This window comes from Symphalangus syndactylus, chromosome X, assembly GCF_028878055.3.
Source record: "Symphalangus syndactylus isolate Jambi chromosome X, NHGRI_mSymSyn1-v2.1_pri, whole genome shotgun sequence".
Classification (NCBI taxonomy): Eukaryota; Metazoa; Chordata; class Mammalia; order Primates; family Hylobatidae; genus Symphalangus; species Symphalangus syndactylus.
The window spans coordinates 101,119,772-101,130,085 of record NC_072447.2 but is presented as its reverse complement, the minus strand read 5'-3'; positions in this window follow the sequence as shown (position 1 = coordinate 101,130,085).

Here is a 10,314-nt window from a genome sequence, read left to right as displayed (position 1 = left end):
GCTTTACTTCCAACTGTGTGGTCAATTTTGGAATAAGTGCGATGTGGTGCTGAGAAGAATGTATATTCTGTTGATTTGGGGTGGAGAGTTCTGTAGATGTCTATTAGGTCTGCTTGGTGCAGAGCTGAGTTCAATTCCTGGATATCCTTGTTAACCTTCTGTCTCATTGATCTGTCTAATGTTGACAGTGGGGTGTTAAACTCTCCCATATTATTGTGTGGGAGTCTAAGTCTCTATATAGGTCTCTAAGGGCTTGCTGTATGAATCTGGGTGCTTCTGTATTGGGTGCATATATATTTAGGATAGTTAGCTCTTCTTGTTGAATTGATCCCTTTACCATTATATAATGGCCTTCTTTGTCTCTTTTGATCTTCGTTGGTTTAAAGTCTGTTTTATCCAAGACTAGGATTGCAACCCCTGCCTTTTTTTGTTTTCCATTTGCTTGGTAGATCTTCCTCCATCCATTTATTTTGAGCCTATGTGTGTCTCTGCATGTCAGATGGGTTTCCTGAACACAGCACACTGGTTGGTCTTGACTCTTTATTCAAGTTGCCAGTCTGTGTCTTTTAATTGGAGCATTTAGCCCATTTACATTTAAGGTTAATATTGTTAGGTGTGAATTTGATCCTGTCATTATGATGTTAGCTGGTTATTTTGCTTGTTAGTTGATGCAGCTTTTTTCTAGCATCAATGGTCTTTACAATTTGGCATGTTTTTGCAGTGGCTGGTACTGCTTGTTCTTTTCCATGTTTAGTGCTTCCTTCTGGAGCTCTTTTAGGGCAGGCCTGGTGGTGACAAATTCTCTCAGCATTTGCTTGTCTGTAGAGGATTTTATTTCTCCTTCACTTTTGAAGCTTAGTTTGGCTGGATATGAAATTCTGGGTTGAAAATTCTTTTCTTTAAGAATGTTGAATATTGGCCCCCACTATCTTCTGGCTTGTAGAGTTTCTGCCGAGAGATCAGCTGTTAGTCTGATGGGCTTCCCTTTGTGGTAACCTGACCTTTCTGTCTGGCTGCCCTTAACATTTTTGCATTCATTTCAACTTTGGTGAATCTGACATGTCTTGGAGTTGCTCTTCTCAAGGAGTATCTTTGTGGCGTTCTCTGTATTTCCTGAATTTAAATGTTGGCCTGACTTGCTAGGTTGGGGAAGTTCTCCTGGATAATTTCCTGCAGAGTGTTTTCCAACTTGGTTCCATTCTCCCTCTCACTTTCAGATACACCAATCAGATGTAGATTTGGTCTTTTCGCATAGTCCCTTATTTCTTGGAGGCTTTGTTCATTTCTTTTTACTCTTTTTTCTCAAAACTTCCCTTCTCACTTCATTTCATTCATTTGATCTTCAATCACTGATGCCCTTTCTTCCTGTTGATTGAATCGGCTACTGAGGCTTATACATTCATCACGTAGTTCTCCTGCCATGGCTTTCAGCTGCATCAGGTAATTAAGGACTTCTCTACACTGGTTAACACTAACACTAGAAGTTAGCCGTTCGTCTAATCTTTTTTCAAGGTTTTTACCTTCTTTGCGATGGGTTCAAACTTCCTCCTTTAGCTCGGAGAAGTTTAATCCTCTGAAGCCTTCTTCTCTCAACTCATCAAAGTCATTCTCTGTACAGCTTTGTTCCATTGCTGGTGAGGAGCTGCGTTCCTTTGGAGGTGGAGAAGTGCTCTGATTTTTAGAATTTTCTGCTCTGTTTTTTCGACATCTTTGTGGTTTTATCTACCTTTGGTCTTTGATGATGGTGACGTACAGATGGGGTTTTGGTGTGGATGTCCTTTATGTTTGTTAGTTTTCCTTCTAACAGTCAGGACCCTCAGCTGCAGGTCTGTTGGAGTTTGCTGGAGGTCCATTCCAGACCCTGTTTGCCTGGGTATCAGCAGTGGAGGCTGCAGAACAGCGAATATTGCTGAACATCAAATGTTGCTGCCTGATCATTCCTCTGGAAGCTTCATCTGAGAGGGGTACCCGGCCATGTTGGGTGTCAGTCTGTCCCTACTAGGGCGTGCCTCCCAGTTAGGCTACTCGGGGGTCAGGGACCCACTTGAGGAGGCAGTCTGTCCATTCTCAGATCTCAAGCTGCATGCTGGGAGAACCACTACTCTCTTCAAAGCTGTCAGACAGGGACATTTAAGTCTGCAGAGGTTTCTGCTGCCTTTTGTTCAGCTATGCCCTGTCCCCAGATGTGGAGTCTACAGAGGCAGGCAGGCCTCCTTGAGCTGTGGTGGGTTCCACCCAGTTCAAGCTTCCTGGCCTCTTTGTTTACCTACTCAAGCCTCAGCAATGGCATTCACCCATTCCCCAGCCTCGCTGCCACCTTGCAGTTTGATCTCAGACTGCTGTGCTAGCAATGAATGAGGCTCCATGGGCATGGGACCCTCCGAGCTGGGCATGGGACCCTCTGAGCCAGGCACGGAATAATCTCCTGGTGTGCCGTTTGCTAAGACCATTGGAAAAGTGCAGTATTAGGGTGGGAGTGACCCTATTTTCCAGGTGCCGTCTGTCACTCCTTCCCTTGGCTAGGAAAAGGAATTCCCTGACCCCTTGCATTTCCCGGGTGAGGCAATACCTCGCCTTGCTTTGGCTCATGCTTGGTGCACTGCACCCACTGTCCTGTACCCACTGTCTGACAAGCCCCAGTGAGATGAACCCGGTACCTCAGTTGGAAATGCAGAAATCACCTGTCTTCTGCGTCACTCATGCTGGGAGCTGTAGACTGGAGCTGTTCCTATTTGGCCATCTTGGAACAAAAACCTAAATTGTTCTTACATACCTTTTGATTCAGCATTTCCACTTTCAGGAATTTTTCCTACATAAATAAACAGAAAAGTTTGAGCACATACAATGCAGTTTTCTTTCATTGTGTGCATCATTAAGAGACTGGTCAACTATATTATGGTGATTTATATGGTGTAATAATAGCATAATAACCTGAAGCATTTCTATATGTAGTGGCTTGTAAGGATTCAGAATATAACCTTGAATGTCATCTTTGTGCTTTTTCTTCTTTTCTTTCACTTCCTGAACTTATTGACCCTTTCCCTAGTCAGTCAAAGCCACTTGCATGGCTTTGGAGATAAATTGGCATAGTTACTGCAAGAATTCAAAGGACTGAGACAATGCCCAAAATCTCCTTAAGCTGATTAGCAACTTCAGCAAAGTCTCAGGATACAAAATTAATGTACAAAAATCACAAGCATTCTTGTACACCAATAACAGACAAACAGAGAGCCAAATCATGAGTGAACTCCCATTCACAATTGCTTCAAAGAGAATCAAATACCTAGGAATCCAACTTACAAGGGATGTGAAGGACCTCTTCAAGGAGAACTACAAACCACTGCTCAATGAAATAAAAGAGGATACAAACAAATGGAAGAACATTCCATGCTCATGGGTTGGAAGAATCAATATTGTGAAAATGGCCATACTGCCCAAGGTAATTTATAGATTCAATGCCATCCCCATCAAGCTACCAATGACTTTCTTCACAGAATTGGAAAAAACTACTTTAAAGTTCATATGGAACCAAAAAAGAGCCCGCATTGCCAAGTCAATCCTAAGCCAAAAGAACAAAGCTGGAGGCATCACGCTACCTGACTTTAAACTATACTACAAGGCTACAGTAACCAAAACAGCATGGTACTGGTACCACAACAGAGACATAGATCAATGGAACAGAACAGAGCCCTCAGAAATGATGCTGCATAGCTACAACTATCTGATCTTTGACAAACCTGACAAAAACAAGAAATGGGGAAAGGATTCCCTATTTAATAAATGGTGCTGGGAAAACTGGCTAGCCATATGTAGAAAGCTGCAACTGGATCCCTTCCTTACACCTTATACAAAAATTAATTCAAGTTGGATTAAAGACTTATATGTTAGACCTAAAACCATTAAAATCCTACAAGAAAACCTAGGCAATACCATTCAGGACATAGGTGTGGGCAAGGACTTCATGTCTAAAACACCAAAAGCAATGGCAACAAAAGCCAAAATCGACAAATGGGATCTCATTAAACTAAAGAGCTTCTGCACAGCAAAAGAAACTATCATCAGAGTGAACAGGCAACCTACACAATGGGAGAAAATTTTTGCAACCTACTCATCTGACAAAGGGCTAATATCCAGAATCTACAATGAACTCAAACAAATTTACAAGAAAAAAACAAACAACCCCATCAAAAAGTGGGCAGAGGACATGAACAGACACTTCTCAAAAGAAGACATTTATGCAGCCAAAAAACACATGAAGAAATGCTCCTCATCACTGGCCATCAGAGAAATGCAAATCAAAACCACAGTGAGATACCATCTCACACCAGTTAGAATGGCCATCATTAAAAAATCAGGAAACAACAGGTGCTGGAGAGGATGTGGAGAAATAGGAACACTTTTACACTGTTGGTGGGACTGTAAACTAGTTCAACCATTGTGGAAGTCAGTGTGGCGATTCCTCAGGGATCTCGAACTAGAAATACCATTTGACCCAGCCATCCCATTACTGGGTATATACCCAAAGGACTATAAATCATGCTGCTATAAAGACACATGGACACGTATGTTTATTGCGGCACTATTCACAATAGCAAAGAGTTGGAACCAACCCAAATGTCCAACAACGATAGACTGGATTAAGAAAATGTGGCACATATACACCATGGAATACTATGCAGCCATAAAAAATGATGAGTTCATGTCCTTTGTAGGGACATGGATGAAACTGGAAAACATCATTCTCAGTAAACTATCGCAAGGACAAAAAACCAAACACCGCATGTTCTCACTCATAGGTGGGAATTGAACAATGAGAACTTATGGACACAGGAAGGGGAACATCACGCTCCGGGGACTGTTGTGGGGTGGGGGGAGGGGGGAGGGACAGCATTAGGAGATACACCTAATGCTAAATGATGAGTTAATGGGTGCAGGAAATCAACATGGCACATGGATACATATGTAACAAACCTGCACATTGTGCACAAGTACCCTAAAACCCTAAAGTATAAAAAAAAAAAAAAAAAAGAATTCAAAGGAAAAGAGTTAATATACACTCTTTGTTTTATTACATTTTGTTTTTGTTTTATTACACTCTTTGTTTTATTACATTTTCTATAGACAAGGCTATAGAAAAACAAAATGGAACGCCCTCTGGAAAGCAGAACATAGAATTCATGACAATATAAAGTTTGAAAGGAAAATAAAAGAGAAAAAACCCTGTCTACTCACTCTATCCCTGGTCCTGAGAAGAGATTAGATTAAAGTCACCTGGGCAGGAGGAAGTATAGGTGTGTGTGTGGGGAAGGGGGCAAAGGACACGTCCTTGGAGGTGGTTATAAGCTAGACACAGAAAGACTAGACATAGAGGAATATGGATGACAGGAGGGAAGCCGTATTGAGGGACACCAACTACTCTATTGGTACCACTGTCAGGGTGCCAAATGAAAGCTGAATTGATACCAGCAAAAATTCATTATTAGTCGAGAGTAAATGGCTATGCTAAGGACCATAACTATGTCATTTTTTATCTATCAGACAAAACTTTGCTTTAAGATCTGCCTGTGGTCCTCACTGATCCTCATCCAGTAGAAGCAGGCACTGAGGTTTTCTGGGTCCCATCTAAACTACTCCTTGTGAATGGTTTTTCTTGGCAATAGCCCAAGACTCATAAGATCCCAAAACAGAGGATGATCGTGATATAGTAGGGAAAGCCTTATTACTGGTTCTTCAGTGGGACTGGACAATAAATGATAGAGAAATCCATTTTTGTGATAGATGAGAAATAGATATATAGCTAGCTAGAGAGATATATACATCAAACTCCTAACAGTGAATGAGATAGAGTGGAGTGATTTAATTCTACTCTGTTCTATATATTTCTGTCTTGTTTGAGTATTTTAATAATAAGCATATATTACTTTTATAATAAAAAGTTTCCTCTCATAAAGAGCAGACAAGTCTACAAGATAATGCAAATGTTGTATTTTATCTGACTTGTTAGTAAAGAGAATAAATTAGGCATTCCTTCAGAAGCACTTAATGTCTACAGCAATTATTTATTAATGTCAGTGCATATAGAATGCTCAGTCACTTGGAGCCAGGACACCTTTAAAACTAACCAGGGTTCAGTAGAAAAACTATCTACTCCAAAATATGTTTACCAAATGTATATCAGTACAACTCTCTCAGCTTCCCATCCTTAAGGCCCATATGTCTGTGGCTATATTTTTCTTACATGTTTCTGCAGTGGGCATTTTGGGGACTTCAGCTTCCACCCATGAAAAATATCTACTATGGGACTTGCCTTCCTTTCATAAACAACTAGAAAGATGCACAAAATATATGAAACAACACTTTTCAGATATTGGACTGTAGGCTGTACAGGCTTTTGATCCCTGAGAGGAAGAAAGTAAATGAGGGGAGACCTACAACCACCTTAGCTTTCTGGTAGAAACACTTTTCTGACAGTGGCACAGGGAGAGGGAATCTCACTAAAATGAGGAGATAGAGATTAGGATTACAGGAGGCCAGTGCAACTAGAATTTGTGAGGCAGAATACTGGATAAGAGGAAGCTACATAGAGAAATGGATCCGGAAATCTACACAGGAGTCTCAAGTCTTTGGCTGAAACCATTCTGTGCATATGTCGAGTGAAAATCCATCAGGATGGGCAAAGAACAACTCTTAGGAAAAGAATAATTACCAGGAAGCTGTAAGCCAAATAGTTTCAAGAGTTCACACAGGGCTGGGAATCATTTTGGCTCCTGCTGGCCAGAAGAGAGAGACATTGTTGAATATCCAGGGCATTCAGCAGAGATCCCAGAAGATCGTACTTTAGTACTTGGGCTAAAAAAATGCTTAAAAACAAGCCTCAAAAGCAAAGATGATTTTCATCTTACTTAATTGTCTGCCAGAATAAAGTCCTATGCTCTTTAAAGGAATACTATAAAATTCAGCCTTCTACACCATAAAATTCATAATGTCCACCATCCAGTAAAATAATTACTTGACATAACAAGAAGCAAAAAAATGTGACCCATAAGCAGAAGAAAACAGGCCCTGAAATGAGAGATGATGGAATTTCTAAACATTATGTAAGTAGAACATTAAATAATTAGGAATAAAAATGAAAAATAATTGGACACTTCTTGGAGTTATTCTCATTCTTATTAAATTAATGAGGACATTAAAACTGCTATGGTATACGTCTTCCATACATGTTAGGAGGTTTAAAAAAGCTATGAGCATAATGAGAAGAGAAATGATAGGTGCAAGAGACCTAATGGAAGTGTTGTTGTGACGAAATATACAATGTCTGAAATGAAAATTACATTGAATGGAATTAACAACATAGACATGGCAGAAGAAAAGATTAATGAACTTGAAGACATAGCAGTAAAACTATGCAAATTGAAGCATAGTGTGGAAAATAAACCCTTAAAAAAGCAAAAGATGTGCCTCAGTGACTGTATCAAGTAATCACCATATCAAGCAGTCTAACATACTTGTAAGTGGAGTCCTAAAAGACTGAAGATGGAAGAAAACATATTTGAAAAAAGAATGGCCAAATGCTTTTCAAATTTGATAAAAACTACAAATGCACATATCTGGGAAGCTCAACAAACTCACAGGAGGAAAAATAAAGTGGCCCTTTGTGTTTGTTTTGCTGTTCCCCGAATCCTGGCTTCTGAACTGGCTTTTATTCTGATTCCTTACCTCTATTCTTCCTTGTTTCTGGCTCCCTGATCTATTTTCTTTTCTTATTTCTCAAAACTGATTGTCACCTGGGCCAAAGCAATGCTAATGTCCATGTTGACAAAGGGGAAGGGTTGTAAATTAGTAAAATCCCCCTTTGAATACCCTGGAACTCTCCCCTTAGGTAGGAAGTTTCTGTAATCTCTACCTGCCACCATGTCATGTTGGACTTTGGCACTTGAGCCAAGTCCCTTGGGCCTTGTGACTTTGTGTTTTTAGGTTTCTTTTATAGTATGTCTGGTAAGATTACTATCCTAATGTTAGTGAAATGGTTTGAATAATAAGAACTGTGTCTATAATTATTTCCATTCCCAAAATGTCTATTCAGTGCCTTGCACATAAGTCAATCAATAAATATATGCTTATTGACTGATTATACCAGTGGTGGCCTTCAAACTCCAGCATGCATCAGAATCATGTGGAAGGTTGATAAATCATAGATTGCCAGGCCTCATCCCTAGAGTTTATGACTCATTACATCTTGGGTGAGGCCTAATAAGTCGCAGTTCTAACAAGTTCCTAGGTAGTGCTGATGTTGCTTGTCCTTGAACCACATATTAGCAATTACTGGTTTAGACTATATTTGTGAAATTCAGCTATTGAGAAATCCTATGTGTATTTTAGGCCTCTCTTTAAATCCTACCTCTTCCATATAAAAATTCCTTCTCTCAGAATAATAGCTCTTCTTTCTAACATATATTTTGTATCCTTTCTATATCTCTTATAGTATTTATCATAGTCTTTATTATTTATAAGTTGTTTATGTAATGTGTTTATCTTGAATACTAGATTGTTTTAGAAGGTAGAAGCCAATTTTGAAGCCATTCACAACTATGTCAATGCTCAGTAAATATGTGTTGATATTAATAGTGAACAAATAAATAACTGCATAGTAGAGACTGGCTGCAGTACTAGTTCTTCAAAAGCTAGACCAGGCTGGGCATGGTGGGTCATTCCTGTAATCTCAGCACTTTGGGAGGTCAAGGTGGAGGATTGCTTGAGGCTAAGAGTTTGAGAGCAGGCTGGGCAACATAGCAAGATCCTTGTCTCTACAAAAAACAAAAAAAAATTTAAAAGCTGGAACAATTAGCAATTGCTATTTTTCCAAATATGTACCATAATGTGTATATTCCTATACAGAGAAAATAAATTGCTTATTATTCAATAAACAGCTAGGTAATGGAAGTGGACATAGAATTAAAAAAAATATATCAGTTCCTGCTACTTTATATGTACCAGGTCAATGAAGTATTAGATTTTGTGACCCTGAATTAAGAATAACTCCAACACAAGATGTTTAATTATTCTTCATGTTTAGTCTTAATTATTATTAGTGGCATATTCTAACTGCTGGGAAAGGCCCAATATTCCTTCAACAAATCCATCTTGTAGAAGGAACAACTCTCTAATGAGGGTAAAGCACACATAATTCTCAAGAGCTAGAGTTTTAGGTGTGAGACACAAAGAAGTAAAAGTTCAAGTTTCAGGTGTGCTCTTACATGAGAGGTGTGATATGAGCCTCCTCCGTGTTGACGGCCCACTCGTACTCCTTTTTTTGGTAAAACTAAGTGTACTTAAGGGTAGTGTCTAGGGCACAGGAGGCAGTTTTAAGCAAGTTCTACTCTTGGTTTTTCATGGAAGATTTTCTGTTTGTCCATCTTACTATCTGGGTAAGACCTGAGGGTGGAAAGAAGACAAGTGTCAAGACTGTGGAGTAATCCTGAGAAAAAAGGCCAAGAAGTCATTCTTCTTACCTCTAGTCTGGGTCATAGTCTAGGATGGAGGTTGGGTATATAAAGAGCCATCTTCATTCACAAGTGGTCCAGCTCAATTTAACCTGAGGCTTTATAGAGATTTAAGGCCACAGCTCTAACCAGAATGCAGTGTGCGCTTGTCCAGTGTATCCTCTGTGCAATATATATGCCTTAGGAGCCTCCTACAGGAGCAAGCGGCATGATGGAACCTGAAGATTTTAAGATTTGAGATCCCAGTCATCTCTCTTCTGGTAAGTGCTATGACAAACATATGTGTCCTATGATGTATCTGATTATAAATATCTCAATAGATAATTTCTTTGTGAAGATGAAATAGTATCATTACTTTTAATTGAACAAGAAAATTGTTAGTAGGATTCATTTTCTCTTTTTAAAAGAAAATTTGATGGCCATGCTATTTCTGTTACAAAGCCTGAGTTTTGCAGTAGATATTATAAATATCACAATAACAAACTGGATTGTTTATCCTAGTATAGGTTACCTATTATTTTATTCTCCTAGACTAGGGGACCCCAACCCACAGGCCACCAACGGATCCTGTCAGATCAGCTGCAGCATTAGATTCTCATAGGAGTAGGAACCCTATTGTGAACTGCGCATGCAAGGGATCTAGATGGCTTGCTCCTTGTGAGAATCTAACTAATAATGCCTGATGATCTGAAGTGTAACGGATTCAAGCTCCCACCCTCCTCCTTCTGGGGAAAAATTGTCTTCCCCAAAAATGGCCCCTGGTGCCAAAAAGGTGGGAGACTGCTGTCCTAGAGGACATGGTTCCTCTTTA